The sequence below is a fragment of the Podarcis gaigeae genome (genome assembly GCF_964106915.1).
Source record: "Podarcis gaigeae genome assembly, chromosome: 6".
Taxonomy (NCBI): Eukaryota; Metazoa; Chordata; class Lepidosauria; order Squamata; family Lacertidae; genus Podarcis; species Podarcis gaigeae.
This window is the reverse complement of record NC_139682.1, coordinates 72,226,138-72,252,551: the sequence shown is the minus strand read 5'-3', so window position 1 is coordinate 72,252,551 and position 26,414 is coordinate 72,226,138. Positions and strand designations below refer to the sequence as shown.

Sequence of the window (26,414 nt, the reverse complement as noted above, 5' to 3'; positions counted from 1 at the left end):
TTCCTGCCTTGCTGTGTTTGGCTTTTTGTTTTGTGATGTTTCTTGATGTTCCCTTGTTTTTGTGACTCCCTGCTTCCTGACCCTTGGACCCTTGGCTTCTTGACTCCCAGCTCTCTCTAACCCTCGGGATCTTGGCTTCCTGACTCTTGGCTTCTGGTCTCTCGTTCCTGCTCCCACCCTGCCATCTTGCCTTCGGTCCCAACATCCTTAGCCGGGACTTCGATCGCCCGTAGACCGGACCATGACATCAGCAAAGAAAAGGTGTTTTAGATGCGTTACAACCCCATGGCACCAGGTGGCACTGTGGAGTCCTGTCTTTCACCAGCGTGATTTCCCATTACAGTGGTACCTTGATTTTCGAACAGCTTAGTTCTCGAACAACTTGGAACCCGAACGCTGCAAGCCTGGAAGTAAGTGTTCTGGTTTGCGAACTTTTTTCGGAAGCCAAGCATGCTACGCTTCCAATTTGAGTGTTACGCTTCCCTTTTGAGTGCCACACTTCCCTTCTGAGTGCTTGCTGAGGTCTGTCGGCTGGCGGGTCCTGAGCACAAATGCAAGACGGAGGTGGTATTTGGAACTTCTATTTGACACTTTTGTTTTTGCTTTTTATTTTGTGTTTTTGTTTTTGGGGCTTTTTCAGTTAATTTGTTTTTGTGACTGTGTGGAACCCAGTTCAGTACATTGTTTATTGCTTTCATTTTACGGATCAATGGCCTCGTTGGATAGTAAAATTCATGTCAAATTGCTGTTTTAGGGGTTTTTAAAAATCTGGAATGGATTAATCCATTTTGCATTACTTTCTATGGGAAAGCGCGCCTTGGTTTTAGAACGCTATTGAGCATCACCCGAAACACCCCAAATGCTGAACAAAGCTAATGGCTTTTCTTTTTAAATGCCTTCTTTAAAATGGCACAGCTACTCTCTCTTATTTGTAGCTTATTATTATTCTTATTATTATTTGTTCCTATTGTAGCGACATCAAAGCAGTTTCAAAGGAAAGGGCAAGGGGGGGAAAATAGGTCAGCCCTTCATATGAAACTGGAGATGAGCAGGCATTTGTAATGTTTCTCAGGTTTGTTTCCTCAGAGCGAGGTTGGCAGGTATGAGAGGAAGTTAAAGATTTATTTTTGGTACTACTTACCAGATGTCACACTTGCTCTTCGGAGACAGTTGCTTTCATCTTTCGCAGTACCTGTTCCGGGAGCGACGAAAATGTGATTTTCATCCCATTTTAAGCAGTGTAGCACATATTCTTTGCATGCCATTGAGGGCAGTGGTGGTGGGGGCCTGGATTGCTTGAGAAGGCTTCAGGCAGAGACTTTAGGTGTGATTTAAAAACTAAACACATCTATACCAGCTTTGTTGGTTCTGGAATAATCATGAAGGAATCCTATATAGCAGGGGCTCCCAAGCGATCGCTCCGATGGACCACTTGAAACTATCCGAGGGTTTTGGCAGACCGCTTAATTTCCCCCCCTTTTCCTTTTTTTGCCTGTAGTAGTAGTAGTAATATTTTTTTATTTATAACCACCCATCTGGTTGGGCTTCCCCAGCCACTTTGGGTGGCTTCCAACAGAATATTAAAAACACGATAAAACATCAAACATTAAAAACTTCCCTAAACAGGCTGCCTTCAGATGTCTTCTAAAAGTCAGATAGTTGTTTATTTCCTTGATATCTGAAGGGAGGGTGCCACTACCAAGAAGGCCCTCTGCCAGGTTCCCTGTAACCTCAGTTATCGCAGTGAGGGAACTGCCAGAAGAGCCTCAGAGCTGGACCTCAGTGTCTGGGCTGAGCGATGGGGGTGGAGATGCTCCTTCAGGTATACTGGGCCAAGGTAGTTTAGCAGTTATATTATAGCTTCGTCTTTGCCTCCCTGGAGAGAGCATTCCCCAAGCGCGGGGCCACCATTGAAAAGACCTGTTCTTGTGTCATCACCCTCTGAATCTCTCTCATGGAGCAGGAAACACAAAGATGGACCTTGGAGGATGATTGCATGTTCTGGATTGGGTCATGTGGGGAAAGGTGGTCCTTGAGCTCTGAGGGTCCTAAGGTTTTACAGATCAAGATGTACACTTTGAATTGAGCCTGGAAACTAACTGGTAGCCAGAACTGACGTTATATGTGCAATATAATTCTCATGGCAAGGAGAGACAAAGGGAGCCGCTTTTGAGACTGACAGCAGTTTCGGAAACAAAGACATTCCCTTTGATACCCATACTTTGTCAGTATTCACGACAACATTAACTTATGGAGACCTTGGGTAGCGTGGGGAACGTTTAACAGCAAAAGGCCCAAACTCCAGGCATTTGTCAAAGTGAAACTTTGTGAATGACTAATATCCTAATCCATCAGGCAGTGCATGCAAAAGAGACGCTGAGCGCCACTCTGCCTGCTGATAGGAATTTGGCCCATGAAGGTGCAAGATGATTAATCGGTGAGGGATTCTCTCCCCCCCCCAACTATTAATGTTATGTTTGGGAGCGGCTGCCCGCAGCTCATTAAAGCGTAGAAAATTTGAATTCAAGTGTGAAGGACAGTACAAAACATATTCTCTGCGCATCCCCTGCTTGAGCCTTAGAGATTAGAAAAATGAAGTAGTGAAGGAAGCTCGTCTTGTGATAACACTGACCCAGTGTGGTTTCGTGTGGTGTTTTTTTTCTTAAGTGTCAGGCCTGTCAGGAGTTGTTTAGATGGATACAGGCAAAAAGGGATTGAATATAACGCTGTCAGGAACAGGGTGAAGGTAAGCAGCTGCTAATATAAAAGTAGGTGATTTAGATCAGTGTTTCCCAACCTTTTTTGGGCAAAGGCACACTTGTTTCATGAAAAAAATCTCGAGGCACACCACCATTAGAAAATGTTTAAAAAATTAACTCTGTGCCTATATTGACTATATATAAAGTAACTCTCTTTAATAGGCATCAAATAAACACAAAGAAAGTATTTTATAATTACTTTATTATGAAATAGTAAGTACCGTATTTTTCGTCCCATAGGACGCTCCGTCCCATAGGACGCACCTACTTTTTTGGGGGGGGGGAATAAAGGAAATTTTTTCCCCTTTATTTCCCCCCCCCAAAAAAACCAGGTCGGGGAACAGTGGGATGGCGGTGCTGCGCCTCCCCGCTGTCCCCCGAGCTTGTGGGGCTGGCCCATGTCTGCCCGGCGCGAGGGGCGCCCTGCTTCAGGGCGCCCTGCTTCAGGGCGCCCCGCGCGTTGGGCGGCAGGCTACAGTCAGCAGCATGGGGAACCCTCTGTTTCAGGGCGCCCCACGCGCCCCCCGGTGCGCAAGGCTTGCCAACACGAGCGCGGAGCACGGGGCGCCCTTCGGCTGCCAGCTGCCGCCCGCAAGCCTTGCGCTGCTGGGGGGAGATCCCCCGGGTGCGCAAGGCTGGCCAACACCAGCGCGGAGCACGGGCGGCCTCCGAAGGGCGCCCCGTGCTCCGCGCTGCCAGCTGCCGCCCGCAAGCCTTGCGCTCCTGGGGGGAGATCCCCCGGGTGCCCAAGGCTTGCCAACACGAGCGCGGAGCACGGGGCGTCTTCCGAAGGGCGCCCCGTGCTCCGTGCTGCCAGCTGCCGCCCGCAAGCCTTGCGCTCCTGGGGGGAGATCCCCCGGGTGCGCAAGGCTGGCCAACACCAGCGCGGAGCGCGGAGTATGGGGCAGCCTCCGAAGTTCACCCCGTGCTCCGCGCTGCCAGCTGCCGCCCGCAAGCCTTGCGCTCCCGGGGGGAGATCCCCCGGGTGCGCAAGGCTGGCCAACACCAGCGCGGAGCACGGGGCGTCCTCCGAAGGGCGCCCCGTGCTCCGTGCTGCCGCCCGCAAGCCTTGCGCTCCCGGGGGGAGATCCCCCGGTGCGCAAGACTTGCCAACACCAGCGTGGAGCACGGGGCGTCCTCCGAAGGGCGCCCCATGCTCCGTGCTGCCGGCTTCCGCCCGCAAGCCTTGCCCTCCTGGGGGGAGATCCCCCGGGTGCGCAAGGCTGGCCAGCGCGGAGCGCGGAGTATGGGGCAGCCTCCGAAGTTCACCCCGTGCTCCGCGCTGCCAGCTGCCGCCCGCAAGCCTTGCGCTCCCGGGGGGAGATCCCCCGGTGCGCAAGGCTGGCCGACACCAGCGCGGAGCGTCCTCCGAAGGGCGCCCCGTGCTCCGCGCTGCCAGCTGCCGCCCGCAAGCCTTGCGCTCTCGGGGGGAGGTCCCCCAGGTGCGCAAGGCTGGCCAACACCAGCGCGGAGCACGGGGCGTCCTCCGAAGGGCGCCCCGTGCTCCGTGCTGCCGGCTTCCACCCGCAAGCCTTGCGCTCACGGGGGGGGGAGATCCCCCGGGTGCGCAAGGCTGGCCAACACCAGCGCCGAGCACGGGGCGTCCTCAAAAGGGTGCGCAAGGCTTGCCGACACCAGCGCGGAGCACGGGCCGGCCGGCCGAAGCGAGCGGCGATGGGATGTGGGAGCTCGCTCACTCGCCACCCCGCGTGTGCTCGCCGCTGCCGCCCCGCCTCTCGCCGCCCGACTCGCCCGCCTCCCTCCCACGGCACACCAGGCAACGTCTCGCGGCACACTAGTGTGCCGCGGAACACCGGTTGGGAAACACTGATTTAGATTACATTCATGCTAGAGGAAGAAGAGGAGTTTGGATTTGATATCCCGCTTTATCACTACCCGAAGGAGTCTCAAAGAGGCTAACATTCTCCTTTCCCTTCCTCCCCCACAACAAACACTCTGTGAGGTGAGTGGGGCTGAGAGACTTCAGAGAAGTGTGACTAGCCCAAGGTCACCCAGCAGCTGCATGTGGAGGATCGGGGATGAGTATGTGCCTGTTTGAAAGGTACAGCTAAGTGCAATTTTAAATGGGCTTTGTTCCATCTTAACTACAATAGCCTCTCCCAGAGAACCCCATTCTAGCTGGGGTGCCAGCAATGATGTTAGAGATCCATGGATCCTGTAAGAAGTCTCAGACTATGGTCTCCCTCACACACATACCCAGGAGTATAGAATGGAGTATATTAGGAATGCCTTCAGACTGCAGCATACCCTCCAACATTTCTCCAATGAAAATAGAGACGTCCCATTCCATAATGATAATTTTACTATTTACACCTCATACATCTTACCAGCTTGCCCCAGTCTCTCTGGACAGCTTCCAACATATATAAAAACATAACAAAACATTTTAAAAAAACTCTTCCCTATACAGGATTGCCTTCAGACGCCTCAGGGGTGGGATTACTCCTTAACTTCCCGTCTAACATTTCTCCAATGAAAATAGATCAAATTGGAAACCGTGACGGCTTCTCTAAATCGGGGACATCCCTGGAAAATAGGGACACTTGGACGGTCTTCTGCACCTCTCATAATCCCTGAACATTGGCCATGCTGGTTGAGGCTGATGGAAGTTGGAGTCCAACAACATCTGGAGGGCAACAGGTTGCCGAACCCCTGATATATGTGAACAGGGGTGCCATGCAGGGGGGGGGGGGAAGTCCCCTCAAATTTTCAGGCAGCGGGCCAGGTCCCCTCATTATTCTGCAACCCGTCAGGGCCACCCTATGGCTGCGACGGGCCCCACCCGTGAAAGCTAGGAGCTAAATGGCACCTTCAACCCAAGTTATGGGCACAACAACGGAACGTCTAGTCACGCTTTTTTATAACAAGAATACAAAGCTGAAAATGAATGAACAGCTAAAATTTCATGTTCGTTTTTCACATGTTCTAGTCCTTCCCCTGCCCACCCCTCTAATATTAAGAGGGTCTTTTCTCCAGTCTTTGGAGAGTGGCCGGAAGTAGGGAGGCAGATAAAGGTTCTCCTTTCCTTCCACTCTGCAGTTTTAATCTGAAATCTTAGGCACAGTACGGCTCGCGCTAATGAAATTCCCTGTTGTAAAATGTGCCTAGAACGATGGGAGTTTCGAACACGGACCCCGTCAGGTTTACCTGCAGTCATGATAAGCCCTGTGGGGCCTACCGACAGATGGCCCCATTGGTCCTCCTCCCACCACGTGATGTCACATGCATGCTGCCCCCCCCAATTGGGCAGAACCTAGCGTGTGCGAATTAGTTATATTTACCGTATTTTTCGCCCTATAGGACACACCGTCCCATAAGGTGCACCTAGTTTTTTTTGGGGGGGGGGAAATAAAGGGAAAAAAATTTATTTCCCCCCCAGAACAGGCAACTCTCTGCAAGCTGTGCTCCCGCGCCTTGAGGAGAGCCGCGCAAAGTCTGGGCGCACTGAGCGCAGCGCGCCCAGCCTTCGGCATGCAGGCAACTCTCCGCAAGGCGCGGGAGCCCAGTGCAGGGCTCCCGCGCCTTGCGGAGAGCCGCGCAAAGCCTGGAGAGTGAGAGGGGTCTGTGCACACCGACCCCTCTTGCTCTCCAGGCTTCAGCGAATGCCTGCATTTGCCCCATAGGACACACACACACATTTCCCCTTCATTTTTGGAGGGGGAAAAGGGTGTCCTATGGGGCGAAAAATACGGTATATTTACACCCTATCTTTCTTTGACGGAAATCAGTGCAGACACTGACCATGCTCAGACCCGCTTAGCTTCAGCAAGGTATCTAGGTATGCCTCAGGTGCGTCAACTCTAGGGGGGCGGAGGTGTTTGTCAGCCCCCTCTATAATCCTTAGTAGTCTCCTCCCAATGATGTGTGTTAAATGTTTGGAAAAAGTCAGAAGCCCAAGGCAGTATAAGTTCCTCAACTTCGTTTATTCAACATTTGTCAGTGACAACAGCTCACTGATATGAAAACAAGAACCGAACTCACAGGACTACACATTGAAAAACTGCAGCATGAACTGGCCATTGACAGTGGAGAGTTGAAAGTCCATGCGCTTACTTGCAATTAGAACGTTCATCTACCAACGCTTATACAATTGGTTAGAATGCGCCTTGTAACATAAAAAGTGTTAAACCCAATACATAACAACATGCCTCCTCTGGACAATGCACGCCTGTCACAAGTGTGACATCACAGGTCTAGGTTGGATGTGTGACGCGCCACTGCCCTCCCCATCTTCCGCCCAAGGCGGCCCCTCCAGTATGCCTCGTGACCTATATGGTGTAAACTAAGCCACTCAGGACTCAGCTACAATAGTCAAATGACAACGTTATAAATGTGTTATAACACGGTGACACCAGATGGTGCTGTAGAGCTGAAATCGCAACTCAATTCTATTTTCCACTGTGAGCTTTAAAAGGGGTTTGTTTTTTCCTCAGAGTTTTTCAGAGCATTTTTTATAACTGTAGATCTAGCCCCAGACTATATATGCATTAAGTAAATGCTGGGAATAAGGGGAGACACGTCCAAGTGTCTCCAGCATGCTATGTGCATGTGTTAAAGGATGTCTGAATTTACAGAATTCAGAGCATTTGTTCACAGAGGCAAATTCTTTGTCTTAGTGCAGGGGACTCTTTTTTAAAAAATGTATCACATAATTGTTATCAATTGATTATATTAATCAATGTTATTGCTACGGTGTTTAAATTAATTCCCCTGGTTCATTAAATTAACAAATTCCCACCCTCCTTGCAATTCCTAATCCAGACTTTCACACTCTCTAATCTGCATTGAACGTTAACCTAATGCACGTGATATATTCCTATTACTGTTTGTTCAAACCACCCTTAAAAGCCACACACACTCTTCCAACTTTTTATATTTGATTTACTGTTTCAAATTCTACCATGCCAATTAAAGAGAATTTAGGTGCAATATATACTTTTCATCCCAGACTAGTAAAACAATAAGACAGAAGCGATTATTTTAAAATCCCTTTGTTTTTTCTTTTATATATGTTTTTATCTTTGATCAGTTGTAGATAAAATAGCTATCTAAATAATGTGGCACAGAGCCTTGTCATTTGGATTGATAAAATTATAAAGACATTCAAATAAGATATTAATTTCTTATCCTGATGCAGTCACAGGTTGCTTTGAGAAACTCAAAATGCACCTCTGAGACAGCAAAGAAAACCTCCAGTTTTGACTCTTCTGATTTGAAATTTTCAGTCACCTAGCAAGATGAAATCCTCAAACTATTTACTTAGATGAATGGATATATCCCTTTCTGAAATAGTGGATATGCAAGATTTAGCCATTAAAGTGTTGGGGTAAAATTAAAATCCTCTCCAGTAGTAACTAAAGACAGAGAAAATCTTTCAAGAAAATTAAACACTTCATCAAAAAGAAGGAAGGGTTATTGTTGAGATTATAAAGATTATATAGGAGGGTTTTCTCTGATGATAGCCACCAGCTATAAATAGAAGACCCTTAGTAAATCTGCTCAGGGAATCTTCTTTTTCTTACAAAGCTATGTCCTTTAACACAAATATACAACTACATTTCATTCAGTCAAAGTATAACATAGCTCTTTCTCTCCATCTATGGGAGGAAGGAATAAACCTTATGGGAAATGTAAATTGTTATATTCTAACAGGAAAGGTAGGTTTGATACAGGAGCTGAAAAACAATTAGTACAGGTTACCAGTAACGTTATGTATGTGTGTATCTGTGTCCTCTGTTTTGTATGTCCATCTATTCTGAAAGCTCATTTCTATAGGTGGGCTTACATTTTTTTATTTTTGATTACCTATTGACACCATACTTTTGTGCTTTTAACTCTGAGTGGCTTTAAAAAGAAAAACAGGAATAAAAATTAAAGTGTATAAGCCACATCACAGACCCTCCAAGTGTCCCTGTTTTCCAGGGACATCCTTGATTTAGAGAAGACATCCCGGGTTTTTTATTTGATTTTAATTTTATTTTATTTGAATGTCCCACTTTTCCTTAGGATGTCCCTATTTTCATTGGAGAAATGTTTGAGGGTATGGAATTATCCGACCCGCCCCCCCAGCTGTCTGAAGGCAACCCTGTATAGAGAAGTTTAATTTTTTAAAAATGTTTTTAATATATGTTGAAGCTGCCCAGAGTGGCTCAGGCAACCCAGTCAGATGTGTGGGGTGTAAATAGTAAAATTATCATTATGGAATGGGACCGCCCCTATTTTATTCAGAGAAATGTCGGAGGGTATGACATTAACCTGAGCAGGCTTGTAAATGGATTTAAAAGGGCTTGGCAAGTGAGTGGCTTAGTGGTGAAATGAATGATTTCTGATAATAGAATGCAACATTGTAAGTGACCCGAATAAGTGCTGTCTTCACTCCTCCTGGTGACTTCACTAGTAATTCTTCACTAGCAATTCACTACAGTGGTACCTTGGTTCTCAAACTTAATCCGTTCCAGAAGTCTGTTCCAAAACCAAGGCGCGCTTTCCCATAGAAAGTAATGGGAAATGAATCAACCTGTTCCAGACTTTTAAAAACAACCCCTAAAACAGCAATTAAACATGAATTTTACTATCTAATGAGACCATTGTTCCATAAAATGAAAGTAATAAACGATGTTCTTCAGTCACACAATCAATCAATCAATCAATCAATCAGTAGCTGAACTGGGTTCCACACAGTCACAAGAACGAAAAAAGAGCCACAAAAATAAAAATGCAAAATAAATAGCAAAAACAGACAGACTTCAGTGTAACAATCAAAACAGAAGTGTAACACTCAAAATGGGGCATGTTCGGCTTCCGAAAATAGTTTGCAAACCGGAACACTTACTTCCCGGTTTGCTGTGTTTGGGTTCCAAGTTGTTTGAGTACCAAGGCATTTGAGAACCAAGGTACCACTGTAGTAACATCCTTCACTAACAATTGTGATGGACGCTTTCTACTTCTTTGTCTATACAGTGGTACCTCTGGTTATGTACTTAATTCGTTCTGGAGGTCTGTTCTTAACCTGAAACTGTTCTTAACCTGAAGCACCGCTTTAGCTAATGGGGCCTCCCACTGCTGCCGCGCCACTGGAGCATGATTTCTGTTCTCATCCTGAAGCAAAGTTCTTAACCCGAGGTACTATTTCTGAGTTAGCGGAGTCTGTAACCTGAAGCGTACGTAACCTGAAGTGCATGTAATCTGAGATACCACTGTATGCTTTTTTAAAAAGGTCTATTCAGGGTGCCATTTTCTAGAGCAGATAGAATGATTAATCTCTGGCTCTGTGTGGGTATTGTTGTAAAACGGGGATGGGCAACCTTTGGCTCCAGAGCCACTTGTGGTCGTCGGCTTAATTTCATGTTAATGAGGAGAATCTGAAGGTAAAGAAGGGGAGGGGAGGAGGAAAATGAGAGGAGGGGAGAGCCAAAATGGATGGAGAAATTGAAGGAGGTGGTGGGGCCAGGGGGAGAAGGAACCTGCCTGTGATCAGTTTAGACCTCTGCAAAAAATAAAAATAAAATCTATGTACTGGGCAGCGAGGAATGTTGGGTGGTGAGAGTGAAGGTGATAGTCTTGCTCAATCCTGTGCAAACTCACCTGAAAATAATCCCTAGGAGGAAATTGTTTCAAGAAAACATTTTAAAATTTGGAGTATATATGCATCTTTGAAAAATAAATAAGGCAGGAACTTGGTTTGGACAGCGTTATGCTGGTTGGCTCACAGATTTTTTTAAATAAAAGGTCAGCCTAGAGCAAATGTGGAAGTGGTAAAGCGGTTAAACTTTTTAAGAATTTTGATGCACAAAACTGGAGTTTGGTCTCCATTGTGGAGTGTTTAGCTGACCACTTCTGCATTCAGTGCGGGCTGGGAAAAGTCACAATCGAAGAAACATCACTCTGAAAAGTTATAGGTGCAAAAGCAAGTTTATTGGAGCTGCATGTTTTGTTGGTCATTATATTCCAAAATTGTTGACGCCTGGCTTGTGCTTAAAGGAGAGGACAGGTTGAAATAATAATAATAATAATAATAATAATAATAATAATAATAATAATAAAAATAAATTTATTTTTATTATTATTAATTTATTTATACCCCGCCCATCCGGCTTGGTTTCCCCAGCCACTCTGGGCTGCCTCCAACAAAATATTAAAAATACAATGAAACATCAGACATTAAAGACTTCCCTAAACAGGGCTGCCTTCAGATGTCTTCTAAAAGTCAGATTGCTGTTTATTTCCTTTACAATTGATAGTTCAGTTGGTTGGAGCCTGGGGCTGAAAACACCAAGGTCACAAGTTTGATCCAGCTGCATATTCCTACATTGCATGGGGTTGGACTAGATCAGGCACTCCCAAACTTGGCCCGCCAGATGTTTTGGGACTCCAACTCCCATCATCCCTAGCTAGCAGGACCAGTGGTCAGGGATGATGGGTGTTGTAGTCCCAAAACATCTGGAGGGCCGAGTTTGGGGATGCCTGGACTAGATCATCCTCAGGGTCCCTTCCAGCTCTAAAATTCTAAGATATACATATAAAGTAGTTTAACATTCCTAGTTACAATAAACACACGTACATTATATTGTCGGTTTTCCAAGGTTCATTTTGGAACAGGGACGTTATTTCTTCCCAGTTGTTTTACTACAATTGCAAAGATTTTAAAACAAAGACATAAAAAAGAATCTGCACCTTTTGATATCTTTGTCCTTTGACAGCGAGAGTACTGTCTGATAGACTGACAGTGGTACTATTGCACTATCAGAAAGAGCTGCGGCGCCTGGGCATATTAAGATGCAGCAGGAGAGTCTGGAGAGAAACCCATGCTGTGTCTGGTGTATTAGGGATGAGAGTATACTCTGATTATATTATATAACCAGATCATCTTTGAAATTTAGTGAATTTCAAAGCTACTTTCAGTACTGTTTGCTAAGCTAAGCTGATTATGGATCCCTAGCGCTTACTTGGGTTTCTGCTACTACACTCTCAAGAAGTGGAGGTTCAGAATGTAGTCTGCTGCTTTCGCTAGGGGCTTCCGTTCTTTCAAATCACAAGTTTATTGCAACCCTCAATGGCACAGATTAATGGTCAAATTAAAGTTGGCGCGAAAGCAGCACGAGACCCAGTGTGAGTGAGGCCTTTGGTTGTGATAGTTTGTACCCCCATCCTGGCTTGTTTGTACAGGTTGTGGGGAGGTGTGTACATCGAGTGGTGGTTAATGCATCCGTGCAGGAAGGAGCCATCCTTTCCCTTCTGAAAGAGGTGGCAGTATGTCCACTCCTGGAAAAGTCCTTGCCAGCATGGTGTAGTGGTTAAGAGCAGTGGACTCGTAATCTGGTGAACCGGGTTCGCGTCCCCGCTCCTCCACATGCAGCTGCTGGGTGACCTTGGGCTAGTCACACTTCTCTGAAGTCTCTCAGCCTCACTCACCTCACAGAGTGTTTGTTGTGGGAGAGGAAGGGAAAGGAGAATGTTAGCCGCTTTGAGACTCCTTCGGGTAGTGATAAAGCAGGATATCAAATCCAAACTCCTCCTCCTCCTCCTCCTTCTTGCTGGACTCTGCAGTATTTGACAACTACTGCCTGTCACCAACATGCCCCAAATTATTTTATTTATTTATTTACTTCTTAACATTTATATACTGCTTGATCGTAAAACAAAACCAAAAATCTCAAAGCAGTTTACAAGAAAAGGAGAACAATAGAATTATCAGTAGAAAGAGTTCAAAACTTCTGTTTAAAACATTCAAATAACCAGTGATTTTTTTGGGGGGGGGGGAATGTAGGGATATGCATACCCCTAAACATTTTATGAACCTGAGTTTGGCCTCATTGAGGGGCAGTATTTCAATATAAGTAGGAAAATGAGAGAACCCCTAAACATTTTTTTTAAAGAAAAAAAGCACTGCAAATAATAATTAAAATCTGTAATAAGCTGAACAAAGATTAAAACACATGCAGGCTTGTCTAAAAAGGCAGGCTATAAAGGCAGGCTTGTCTAAAAAAATGTTTTTAGGAGGCTCAGAAAATAGCACAGTGAAGAAGTATGGGTACTGTTCCCCTGAAAGATTGATTCCTTACAAATGATGTGGGACTTGTAACAGTGCTAGGTGTGCCAAGTGGAAATGCTGTCTATAATAATAACGCTAATATTGATGTGTGAAAGGCTGATCATTTGCCACCTGAACTCCTTTACCATATAATTGTACGACGGAAGAGGCAATGATAATGTTCATATGTATAATGGATTATAAGTGTGTTATCTGCGATTTGCTCAGGTTAGCGGAATAACTTGAGTAAATCAAGTAGTGATTTGTACACATCGTGTAATGCAGCGCCATTGATGCCAGAACTATATGAGGTGTGGACAACTTTTATCATGTCTAAAGTCATTTCAATATGTGCCGTGGTATGTAGATTCACCCATATGCGTTGTACACTGCCCTGAAGTTCAAAGACATGTGGTGACATTCCCTGAGGACCCAGAATAAGAGTGTATGCAATGAAGTTTTCTTTCTGGGATAGTTTGGCATTTCGCTGCCAGGAAATATTTCCAGACATACTGGAGCCAGAACATCTTCACTGATCATATGACAGCCAGTGTGGATGGTCCAAAGATTTATACATAGTGGTACCTCGGGATGCGAACGAGTTCCGTTCTGGAGCCCCGTTCGCATCCTGAATGCAACATAAGCCGCGATGGCATGTCTGCGTGTGCGCAGGTCGCGTTTTGCCACTTCCGCGCATGCACATGACGTCATTTGAGCGTCTGCGCATGCATGAGCGGCAAAACCCGGAAGTAACGCACTCTGTTACTTCCGGGTTGCCGCGGAGCGCAACTCAAACGCACTCAACCCAAAACCCATTCAACCCAAGATATGACTTTATGGGCCCAATTCCACGAGCTGGTTAATATTACCTTTAAATCCTTGAATGTCTTAAGACGAGGTTACTTAGAAGTCTCCCTCCTTCCATATGAAATGTATTATGATCTGCTCTGGAGATTCCTTGCCTTGTGTCTTAACAACAGAGAGTAGTTGATGGGAGAAACTCATGGGTAGGCAAACTAAGGCCCGGGGCCCGGATTCGGCCCAATCACCTTCTAAATCCGGCCCGCGGATGGTCCGGGAATCAGCATGTTTTTACATGAGTAAAATGTGTCCTTTTATTTAAAATGCATCTCTGGGTTATTTGTGGGGTCTGCCTGGTGTTTTTACATGAGTAGAATGTGTGCTTTTACAGTAGTACCTCGGGTTAAGAACTTAATTCATTCTAGAGGTTTGTTCTTAACCTGAAACTATTCTTAACCTGAGGTACCACTTTAGCTAATGGGGCCTCCCGCGGCGGCCATGCCGCGGCGGCACAATTTTTGTTCTCATCCTGAAGTAAAGTTCTTAACCCGAGTTACTATTTCTGGGTTAACGGAGTCTGTAACCAGAAGCATCTGTAACCCGAGGTACCACTGTATTTAAAAAGCATCTCTGGGTTATTTGTGGGGCATAGGAATTCGTTCACCCCCCAAAAAAAATATAGCCCAGCCCCCCACAAGGTCTGAGGGACAGTGGACCAGCCCCTTGCTGAAAAAGTTTGCCGACCCCTGCTCTAGAGATTATGGAATACCCTTCCTAGGAAGGCCCAGTTGGCTTCCTCCCTCTCGAAAAGCCATGTTTCTCAGCAGGTACCCAGCCTTTGGAACTGGGGGTGTTTTTGTGGTGTTCTTACATTCCCATAAGTGGTGTGAAGCTTCATCTGCTGCTTGTTTTTTTTAAAAATGTAATCTATTTTAATTATTTTATTGCCTTGTTAGGTGGTGAAGAGTTTTCATCCACTGTTGCACCGGCAATGTTTTCTGGCGACACCCCAGGTGCCTCTTGACCCCATCGCCCCTGCTGCTGGAGATGTGAGGAGAAGCCCTGGCAGCACCGAGATCTTATGAGAGGATCACAAGATATCACTGGAACCCAGAAGCCGCCACTGTCCCTGCTTCTCCAGTGCCATTGGACCCCTCCTGCCCTTCCCTTCAAAGTGTTGGTGCTGACCTTTAAAGCCCTAAATGGCTTTGTCCCAGTATACCTGAAGGAGCATCTTCACCCCCATTGCTCAGCAATGAGGTTCACTTCCAAAGGTCGTCTTCTGGTTTCCTCATTGCAAGATGCGATGTTACAGGGAACCAGGCAGAGGGCCTTCTCCGTAGTGGCGCCCTCCCTTCAGATGTCAAGGAGATAAACTACTATCTGACTTTGGAAAGACATCTGAAGGCAGCCCTGTATCGGGAATTTTTTAATCATCTGTTTTATCGCGTTTTTACTATTCTGGTGGGAGGCACTGCGGCAACAGCGAGATCTGTGGAACTCCCTGCCTCTGTGTGCTTCATAGGGATGCTCACACTGCAGCTCAGGAAATTGCTTCCGGCTCCTTTCAGACCATGATATCCAGCTGAGATTGAACTTTGGTCAGCTGAGAGGGGAATTTGGTCCTGAGCGCCAAACCAGGCAATAGATCCTGAGAAGCTATGGCGTGGGGAAGACTGTGGGTCTGCCTGACATCTGCTTGAATGGGATGGGTTGCCATATTTTGAAAAGTGAAAACCAAAAAGCCCTGAAAGTTGTTTTTAAGCCTTTTTTAAGGAAACCACCATTTTTGAAAAAAAATTATTTTTACAAAAACGCCAAATAACCCTTGATTTTTCGATGGACTCGCTTAAAATTCAGGGCAATTTCCCCTGAATGTCAATCCTGACTTTGAAATGCGATGTCCGGGAACATCCGGAAGCATGGTAGCCCCAATGCAGGGCGAAAACTAGATGATGGCATAGTGTCAGAAGAAAGCGACGGACCAGATTCCTTCCTTCAGCTCTTTCCGTTTGCATCAGCTGAGACCAAGGATATCGGCTGAACAACAGACCTTGTCCTCTCCCCGACGTCGACTCGGGATCACGGCGGTGTCCGGCCAAACCCGGACGGGTGGCAGCCCGAACCAGACCGGAACCCGGCAGCCAGACGAAGCAAGTTCGGGAAAGGAGGGCAAAGGCGGGCGAGGGGCGGGAAGAAGCAGCAGCAGCCTCCGCACATGCGCCTTTAGGTGGGTCGGCGTGATGCCGTCACGACGCCGCACGCAAGGGCCCCCACCTCCCCCCGCTCCCTCCCTCGGCGTGACGCACGCCCTGGCGAGCCCGTGAGTTTTCCGTTATGATTATTATTCATTACGGGAGGGGTGGGAGGGAAGAGGGGAGGGGGGGCGGTCTGGGAACGGGCGGGGAGGGCGCGCGCGGGAAGGAGGGAGGGGGGCCGGAGGGGAGGGGGAGGGGTCTCGTCTCCCTCCTGTCGCATCAGGGAACATGGCGGCTGCCTCCGGTGCGGCAAAGGGACTGCGGCCAGGCCGGGGTGAGTGGCTGGGAGAGAGGCGGCCTCGCAGGCGGGAAGATGGGCTCGTTCTTCTCCCCTCAGAGCGAAGCCTCGGACGGCGGGGGGGGGGAGGGGGCGGGGTAAGCCGCCGCCGCCGGCCTCCTCCTCCTCCTCCGGCCTCCTCCTCCTCCTCCCGCGGCTCCGACTGGGCCGGACACCGGAGCGCCGGGGCCTCCTCTGAGGAGGGTTTTCTCTCTGAGGAGGCCGCAGGCATGTGGAGAGGAAGCCGAGGCGACCCCCCAGCTCGGGAAGGCCGTGGAAATAGCGAGGTCACCCTGGCAGCGGGTGGGGGTGGGGGAAACGGCCAGGTGAAACCAGGGGCTCCTTCTCGTCCCTGGGGCGCCTTGGCTACTTTTGTTTTGTTTCCCCCTCCCAGGCCAGGTGAAAGTACCTGGGCCTCCTGGGTGCCACTTTTTCAAGCCCCCCCCCCCCAGCTTGGTCCCCGTTGCAAACGGCACCAGCACAAGGCCGCCGAGGCTCTAGCCCCGCTGCGCCCTTGAGTTTCGCGATCCGACCGAGTTCCGCGGCTTCTCGCCGGTGGAAGCGGAGTGCTTTCTCTCCCCTGAAGCTCCCCTTTCAGCTCGCTGGGTCGGTAAGGCTCCCCTCCTCCCGCGAGCTCGGCAACTTCTATAAACGTGCCAGGGAAGTTCTGGAACGTGTAAAAACGCACCAGGGACAATAGTAACCGTTGGTACTAATCGGCAGCGGACTCCCTGCACTATGCAGTTGCCTAGGGATGGATGGTGTCCCGAAATGTTTCCACGCTCTTGTACACACACTTGTTGCTCTTCTCTTGGTCTGGCGCTCACATTGCAGGGCGAGAAAATGCCTCCACCGGCAAATCTTAACCAGGCACTTGCCATGTAACTGTTAGGCTACCAGAATGTGTGAGGGTGTAAATCACCTGCGTTGTGTTTTGATGGGAGAACTAACGTTTAGAATTCCTTGTCCCCAGGTTGATGAATTTCAAGATGTGAAAGAACTTGGGCGGAAGAATTTTGCTGCTTTAGCGTAGGTAAGGCTTCAGGAGACTACGGTTCTATGCAGAATTAGAAACTGAGATATGAAAGCCAGGAGCTAAAAAGCACCTTAAACTGAGGTTGCAGGCGCAGCAACGGAATGTCTGGGGCGCACTTTTTTACAATACGAAGCTGAAAATGAATGAACGACGGCTAAAATCTTACGTTCATTTTTCACACGGTCTAGTCCTTCCCCTGCCCACACCCCTAATATTCTTAAGAGGGTCTCTTCTCCAGTCTTTGGAGAGTAGCTGGTGGCTAGGAGGCAGAAAAAGGTCCTCCTTTCCTTCCACACTGCGGTTTTAATCGGAAATCTTAGGTGCAGTACTGCTTCTGTAGCTCAGAAGCTGCTTGCTCTAAAGAAATTCCCTGTCGCAAAATGTGCCCAGAACAATGAGACTTTTGATCACTGATTCTACGTATTTCCTGGTGTGAAAGTCGTACGGCAAGGAGGACTTGAAAATACTTGACAAAACAAGATAAGCTAAAATGTACATTTAAAAAGCTGTCAATTCACCAAAACAATGCAGAGTACAAAGAAAAGGTCAATATGATAATCCTTTTACAACAGTAGAGATGGTACTAGTGGATCAGTAGTTTTTTTAACATAGGAGATCTGGTTCATATTCAGGTCACTTCATGGGCTTGGACACACTGTTGGGCCAGTTACTGTTTTCTTTGCATGTTACTTTACCCTAAGTAATATAAGGTATGAGATAAGAAGTGGAAAAGTTAAAAAAGGGGCTGCAATCATGAACCTGTATCACATCCATATTATCAGGAGTGACACATGAAATTTGCCAGTCTTTCAAAAGTTAATTCAAGAAAGGAAAAACAGTCTTAATACGTAGCTTTTCAGTTATTTGTAAAATGAGAGTAGTGGTGAATCTCTTATTTACATTTTGGGGGTTAATTTAATACTATTTAAAAGCAGTATGCAAAATTAAGGCTCAAAAGTGATGTGATATTGGGCCTATTTGTGGAATCTTATTCAGAAATACAGGGCACAGTTTCAAATTAATGTATAAGTAGCACACCTTAAACCAATGACTTGGGAATATTGTCATGGTTCCCTTACGATGGCTGCTAAAGTGTGTGCTTCATTGTAGTTTATCACATCAAATTGTTCCCAAGATACTGAAGTTCTTAAGATCCTGGATGTACCAATACTCTTGACATATGAGTATATTTCAAAATACTGGTGCTGCAAGGAAAACTACTTTTTGATACTTGATGATGCTTTTATTTTTTAATTGGTCTGGGCAGGTAAAAGAGATAGCATTGTGCAGCATTAATGTGTCAGAAAGGCTTTATTAAAAGTAAGAAGAGTTGTTCAGAAGTAGGGTAGATAGACTAGGAAGGTCTGGATTTGAGTTCCCGCTTAGATACATAGAGATGTGATTGGGAAAACATACATCTCAATTACACTTTTATTTACTAATTCATTATTCATTTTGAATGTGAACAGAGCCTGCTTTGCTCTTAAGAACATATGAATGTAAGAACAGCCTGCTGGATCAGGCCAGTGTGTGGCTCATCTAGTCCAGCATCTTGTTCTCAGAATGGCCAGCCGGATGCCTGTGGGAAGCTTATAAGCGCAACATGAGCACACAAGCACTTTACCTTCCCATTTCCACCAACTGAAATTGCTGCCTCCAACAGTGTAGGTAGAGCATAGCTAACATAACAAGTAGACATTGACAGCCCTCTCCTCCATGAATTTAATTCTATCTTAAAGCCATCCAAGTTGGTGGCTATTACTGCCTCCCGGGGCATAGTTTGACTATGCACTGCATGGAGAAGTACTTTCTTTTATCTGTCCTGAATATTCCACGAAAGTGACAAATACATTTGAAACCTGCTATTCCAGGAAAAGTCGTCGCTGACGAGGTTTGCTGCCACCTTGCTATCTGTGGCTAAGTCATGATTTGCCTTAGTGTTGTGTCTGCACCTGAGCTTGTAGTTTTGCTCCTTCAGAAAAACCACAAATGATCCACAAAAAACAAACTTCATGGTTTGTTTTGAGTGAGATAAGCCATAGGCCTGAATTTGGATGTAATGCTGAGCTAATCCATGACTTCACTCACATTAGTGAGGGAGGAGTGGGAACCCACATTTGCTTGTTCTCGCTATACCATGATTTTGCTTAGTGTTAAATGTGAATGGGGCCAATAACTTTAGCATGTGTTGGGATTAGCAAAAACCAAACCACAGAACTAGTGATCGCAATGGCCAGATGGGCTTATTACTAACAGTATTCATATTGCCTCTAGAAGTTAAACTAAAAAAGCAGTTTAGGAGTAATTGTTTTTGTTAGTGTTATATGCCTCATTTCCTCATAAATTTATTATTATTTATCCCTAGCGTTCAGAAGCATTGGAACATGCATTACATTTATGGCACTGTGAACCAATTTTTCCATATCGTTAAGTCAGGATTTGGTTAAAGTCATGTGATTTTTGTTTAAAAAAAAGAGGAGCATCAGAAGATCATGTTTTCAAATTTGCATGGCTTAAAAAAAAGTCAATTAGCATTTCTAAGATAAAAATAAGCACTCTTTGATGTAACAGTGACTTTAGTGCTGATAGGTGCTTACTTGAACATTTAGAATTCAAGCTAAAGTATTAATTACTTCAAATGACAAATATAACACTGATTCTTTTATTTCAGTGAAGGATCTGAAAAAAATATTACGACATGGCATATACTTTCGGACAACTTTGTATTGCGCTGGTGGACTTAAGTCTTGCTTAGTGAAATTCCACCAATACTTTACAAGCTGACATATCTAGGAAACTAGGAAGTTACTGATAATTCACATTTAAAATTCTATCTAGAAATTGGTATCCCACATACTTAGGACATACTGTTGGCTGACTAGCTTTGTTCAATATTTATCCTTGACCATGTTGGGGCAAATTATGGGACCAGAGGACAAAAGTATGTGGCGTGTAGCAAGAACTTATTCAGTTAAGTGTTGCAGCACCTTGGCCCAGTTCCATCCTGGCTAGCAGCCATCTGAACACCTTTGCCATGCACTCTGCAGCTATGCTTTTCTTCTGTATGTAGAGAGGGGAAATTTGCTGAGGATCCAGTGCAGAAGAACTTGGGCAGCTGCTACGCCCAAGCACCAGTGGTGGCCTTCTTGGCAGTCTCCTTGCTCTCCAGATTAAGACAAGAAGGCATAGAGAAGTGGAAATGGTTGTAGAATTCATTGCTGGGCATCTGTCTCCTTACGTCAGGAAGAGGGAGGGGACAAGAGATGCCAGCCAGAAACTCCATGCTGAGGCAGCTCCTAGTCTCCATGTTGCCACTTTCTTTTCTACCTGAAACAGTTCCTCTGTGTATGAAACTTAGCCTTGCACTTTCAGGCTTAGACTTCTAGTTTTAGGACTGGTAGGAAGAAAGAATCACTATACACCTGTAATAAAGGGGTGTGTTTTGTAGGTAGGGCTCAGGACTTTTTTCCCCCATCGCAGAAATGGAGAGAGCCTGGGATGTAGTCTTCTGGCATGCAAGCAAGGAGTTCTTCAAGGTTCAGAGGAAGAATTGGGACACAGTAGTTGATTGCCTGGGGACAATTCTTTTTCGCCATTGACAAATGACTGTCACAGCTGTAGTAAGCCAGTGACAGCTAGAATAACGAAAGCATCTATGTCATCAAAGCAGGGCAACCATGGAGAGAGGCTTGGATCAAAAGTGCCATTCACAGTCTCCTCTAATCTTTGGGGGTTCATTGGTTCCCCCCCTTCAACAGTAGCCTCTTGCACCTCCTGAAAAGAGCTTTTGAGACCCTCTGAAGGAGGGCCCTGTGAGGGGCCTCTATCACAGGAAAAGAGGCAAGCTGCCTCATGTGTATGGAAGTGTTTTTTCTGTGTGCAGAGACTTTGGTTCTCTGCCAGAGACTTGAATGCATGCGTGTGCCATGTTGGTTTTGCTGCACGCTCATCAGAGCTTAATGTTTATAAGATTGTTTTAAAAGCTTTGGCTGTTATAAAAAGTACTAAATACATTGTCCAGGAACATCCCACTGATAATAACAAACTGCTTTAAGTTGCAATGAAATATAAAGCTTTATACTCTTAGGCCAAAATATAAAGGCTGAATAGCTAATCTCCAAACTTTCCATCATTTTATCTGCTGTTGTGTTGTCAAAGTGTCAAGTTACCTCCTGCCTGGAGGCTGGAATGGAGCCTTTTATGTTTTTTTTTTCTGTCTCCCAGCTGCTGCTAATAGATGGCAAATGTATTTTCAAAAATCACACAATTTGCAGATGACTGGGTTGTGGAAAGGAGGAGAATGATTTTCTGTTGTACCACTTTCTGTCCTGTCCTGTGTAAATATCCATTCACTGAATAGCTCTAGAGTTAGGCAGTGTTTCTGATAGTATTTGTAGTGATTGTCTTGATTCTTGAAAATTTCAAGCCATGGCTGTGTATTCAGAAGCAGCTACAGTGTTCGTCGTTGCATATACTGTAGGTACTATGACCAGTTGTAGTGGTTACTTGTGGTACTTTCAACCTTTTTGGGTCCATGGTTCCCTTGATAAACTGCATTCTTTCTGCGGCACCACTGTGGGGCTCACTCAGGAGCCCAGTTATGTCCCCCTTTGTCTGCAGAGCTGGCAGCCTCTCACCCTTTTTCAAACACCCTCCCTTGTGTGTTCCCTCTTCCCTTTCCCTTGGATTCCTCTGGGCAGTCCCTGGTGTCTGAGCTGCTCCATCCCACCCCAAAAAGAGGTGCATCCTCACAGGGCATCAGAGAAAGGGGGGTAAGAAAGAGGGACAGAGGATAGTATTGGCCGTGGCACCCCTGACCATCATTCATGGCACCCCAGGGCGCCATGGCACACTGGTTGAAAACCACTGCTTTATGTTTATAAATCTACACTTTAAATTTGTTGTTGTTGTTTAGTTGTGTCCGACTCTTCGTGACCCCATGGACCAGAGCATGCCAGGCACTCCTGTCTTCCACTGCCTCCCGCAGTTTGGTCAAACTCATGCTGTTAGCTTCGAGAACACTGTCTGACCATCTCGTCCTCTGTCGTCCCCACACTATAAATTACAGGATGACTAATGACTATCTCCTGTGATGGGGGTGCCAAAAAGAGACTAGAGTTGATGTAGGTTTGCCTCCTAGAATCCTAGAATTGTAGAATTGGAAAGGACCCCAAGGGTCATCTAGTCCAACCCCCTGAAATGCAGGAATCTCATTTAATGTTCCCATGTCAGCTGTGGAAGATTATATTAGCATCCTTATTCACTTTAGAAATGAAGAATCCTTGTTGAATCCTTTAATGAAGATACAGCTTCAGGATCGCCCATCCTTGTACCTGTATATATTTCTGGAAAGAGGTCTCCCTTTCAGTGGTAATAAATATAGATGACAGTGGTTGGAGATGGCACTTGCCTACCAGTCATCTCACCCTGCAAACACTGAGCTTTCGTCATTGCACACTTAGTTTTCACCTAGGCTTTTGCAGCAGCTATTTGTTGGGTGTGTGGCAGAGCTGTGGTAGCCGTCTTACACAGGACAGAAAGATGGGTGAGTGCTGAAAGCGAATTCCAACTGCTAGCATTTGTACAGGTGTTGATGGAAGGCAGTTTGCTTACTTCTTCTAGAGGTCAGACCTTGGTTATGTAGTGAGTTAATTCTGCATAAGCTGTAATTGCAGGTTAGTCTAAGGTTCTCAGATTTTTTTCAATGAATCCGGGGACACTTTTCAACTTCCTACTAAATAGATGGATTTTGTCAGGGGACTGATTTGTAAATCCGGGGACTGTCCCCGGGAAACGGGGACATCTGGTAACCTTAGGTTAGTCTTCTACCATAGACAAATCTTGGAATTTTTTTTCCAATTTAAGGATGGTATAAAAATCTGATAAATGTCAGCAACTAATTGCCCAGTAAACTAGCAGTGTGGATAAATAATAATTCTTCTTCAGCATCAACATTTTCTGTTGATCATTGACAGCCAGATGTGAATTGACATTTACAAATACTATTGATTTCAAGATTCAGATTTTGACTGCAGAATTTCATCTTTGAAAGGGATAAAATTTAAATGTGACTGACTTAGGAAAAGGTGAAATTAGGCCTTTGCTGGGAAGCCTCAGGAGACATTTATAGTACTGTATTTGGCTTCATGGTGCATTCATTATGATACATGGACTACTATATGGAGGCCGGGTTTGGTTGCCAAAGCAGAGAAACCTGCTTGTGTGGCCTGCCCACTTTTGGCAGCCTGGTACACAATTCATCATGATATTCTTGCTTCATACTATATTGGTGTGTTTTTATAGCTAAGTAGGAATGAACTCTGAAATCTATGTTTAAGTTAATCATATAGTTATTGAAATCTTCTGGGCATTAAAATGTCAGGAATTGTACAAGGATAGAAATGAAAATAAATTAGGATTTATTTAATCAGATATCGCATGTATGGTTGAATTGTAAAAAAATACTATCATTTGGAAGGGATAAACATCAAACTAAAAGGTAAAGGTAAAGGTACCCCTGCCCGTACGGGCCAGTGGTGTCCGACTCTAAGGTTGTGCGCCCATCTCACTTAAGAGGCTGGGGGCCAGCGCTGTCCGGAGACACTTCCGGGTCACGTGGCCAGCGTGACGAAGCTGCTCTGGTGAGCCGGCACCAAACTAAAAAAAGCGTAATACAGAATAAGCACTGGTGATAGAATCTGTTCACAGCTCAGCAGTATCTAAGGTGGAGTGCCTTTTTGAAATGAAAAAGAACATTTTTGTAGTAGTTTTTTCAGCACTCCAAGTTGGTAATTCAATTGAGAGAAGCTGAATTTTAATATTTAGAACAAAGTTATGAAATGTTTTATTCTACTACAGATAGAACAGTTCAATCTTTGTCTTCTGTTGATTTTGTAATGAATTACTTTCAAGTTTACAAACTCTTGTCTCAAGCTTCCTACAGTTCCTAGATCTTCTGCCTGTTGTCTTTAGTGTCTTTTGGTTGCCTCATAATTTTCCACTTTGTTCTCTTGCTTGGTTTTCATTTTTATTTTACCTTCTGATCAAACTTATAAAGCATTTTTCTCATCTCTTCACCACCTTGTCCATCACATTCCCTTCACTCTGCTGACACCCTTCTACTTATCAAGCCCAATATTTCTTCCTTCTTGCCATCCTTTTCGCTGTTTCCTTCCACCCAAATGCCCTGCTTCCTGACGTAACAGACATCTCCCTTGGTCTCTATATTTTAAAGAGCTGCTTTTATCCATCTTTGCTCAGAGTTGTCCTTCTCCCTTCTCCTTCATCATTCTCCCTTTATCTGATTTCTGTTACTCTTGGGTAGTTTGTAGGCAAAATATACCAGTTTTGTTTGTATTCAAATGCATAGTCCCCCCCACAAATGCTGTACAGTTAATGCATATGATTAATAATCTTACTGTTGTTACAGCACATTGGAGTGTTCATAGCACTCAAGATACATTACCTTGTAATTTGGATAGATCTGTATCTTGTGTTAGTTAGCTGGTAATACTAAAGTTGAGTTTTTGTGTTGTTCCTGGGTGTTGATTGGAGAAGTTACTTTGAGTGTAGGAGGGTGAATGTGGTAACAAATATGGCATAGACTTGCATAAAATGCTGCTTGCCAGACCCCTCTCCCCAATTGTGCTGGGCTTGGGCATGCTACAAGCATTTCCAAAGGGATGAGGCATTCTCTTCAACTCGGAGGGAAGGGGTGGGCCTCAACCTTGCAAATATGCTGGGACTTGTAGGCATCCTGAAGACATTGGCTGAGCTGTTGGAACATGTCAGAACAATCTGCGGAAATCTCATACCAGTTAGAGATTGATGGGTCTATTTATGGCTAGTGGGAAGATGACTGGAGAAGCAGGAAGGCCTGAAAGCATAGGAAACTTCTATTGATTTTTGCAAGCTTCCAGTTGTAAGTCAGATTTTTGAGGGGTAATTGTAGCCTACAATAGGATAAATGAATAGCTATCTTCAAATTTCCTAGTTTAACAGAAGGAAGGAAAGTGGGTTCATTTTAAAATTGGAGTAGTTCTGTTCTGCAGTAGTGCGTAGTTGAAATGCAGATGAAAGTTGCGTTAGATGGCAATATTCTTTGGTGTAAGCTTATAGAAAAATAGAAAAGAGCACAAGTTAATTATTGCCACCTTCAGGTTTAAGGGGAGAGTGCAGTAAGAAATGCAGAATCGTCAGTGTTTGATACAAAAAGAAAATGGCTACCAGAAATGAGTGCTGGTGCAGCAACATGGCTTGCTGTAGTTTTTTATGTGCTGCTTCTACATCTTTCTGATGGTTTTGTTGTAAATTCTGATATAATTTGAAAAGAATTACATATATGTTATTTTGGTATTTTGAATTTTGTAATAAATGACTGATTCTACTGTATTCTACTGATTCTACTGATTCAGATTCATTAATTTACATAAAGTACAAGGAATTAAGTCTCAACCCTAAAGATGCTGGATATCCATTTTTAATCCATTGCTCTGAAACAAAGCTAGATGCTGATCTTTTGGACACATTTAAGCATCTTAGGAACATCATAAAGTTTCTGTGGCACTGTACCCAGTTTATTTCAAATATATAGTTAAGCTCAGAAAATGTTGATGGTGAAAATGAAGTTTCTTTACATTACTATAATCAATGAAATATCCTCTTCCTTACTTGCAAATGGTGTAACCTACCCTTCAGTGCCTTCCCTCCACCTCATTGTTGAGGAATTTTTTTCTGGAATATTTTCCATTGATTCATTTCCCCCCCGAAATATGCCCGTTTCTAAAAATAAATGAAATCCATCTATAACCATGAATATGGATTCCAATACAATATGAGCAAGCTTGGCAGCTTCCAAAATAATAATTTCCAAGCAGTTATTCCTAGGAATTGTGTGAGAAAGTGTGTGTGTGTGTATGTATGTACGTTTTGTAGATATCTAAGCAGGGATGAGATACACAGAATAATCCAAACCAAGTAATGAACTCTCAGGACTAGCTGTGCAGTTAAATAAGAACCAAGCTGAAATTATTATTTCGTTTCCTAACTACAATTGAAAGCAAAACTGAAACTAAAATTGTGATTGCTATTGCTTTCACTTTCAGCAAACACCATGAAAAGAAATTGACATTCCCAGTGTCTCTCTTTAGGGCCTGTCCCCAGACTTCCCTTTAATGTATTTGCTGTCACTACCTAAAGACTTTGGGAGCTCCAGGACTTTCGCTCTGTAATA

At 45.1% G+C, this 26,414-nt stretch overlaps 1 protein-coding gene across 10 annotated transcripts in view; it reads left to right on the top strand.

The window, feature by feature from the left end:
- Positions 1 to 14,821: 14,821 nt before the first annotated feature.
- The window catches only part of ZNF644 (zinc finger protein 644), a 62,210-nt gene continuing 50,617 nt past the window's right edge, over positions 14,822 to 26,414 (top strand). For 6 of the 10 annotated variants that reach the window (XR_014565391.1, XM_083743284.1, XM_083743282.1 and 3 more), the window contains exons 1-2: positions 14,822 to 15,934; positions 17,120 to 17,179. The gene's annotated coding sequence lies outside the window, so the exon portion shown is untranslated. Of the gene's footprint in view, positions 15,935 to 16,023; positions 16,144 to 17,119; positions 17,180 to 26,414 lie in introns of those variants that run through there. The other 4 variants (XM_083743285.1, XM_083743283.1, XM_083743280.1 and 1 more) reach the window with 1 other exon arrangement.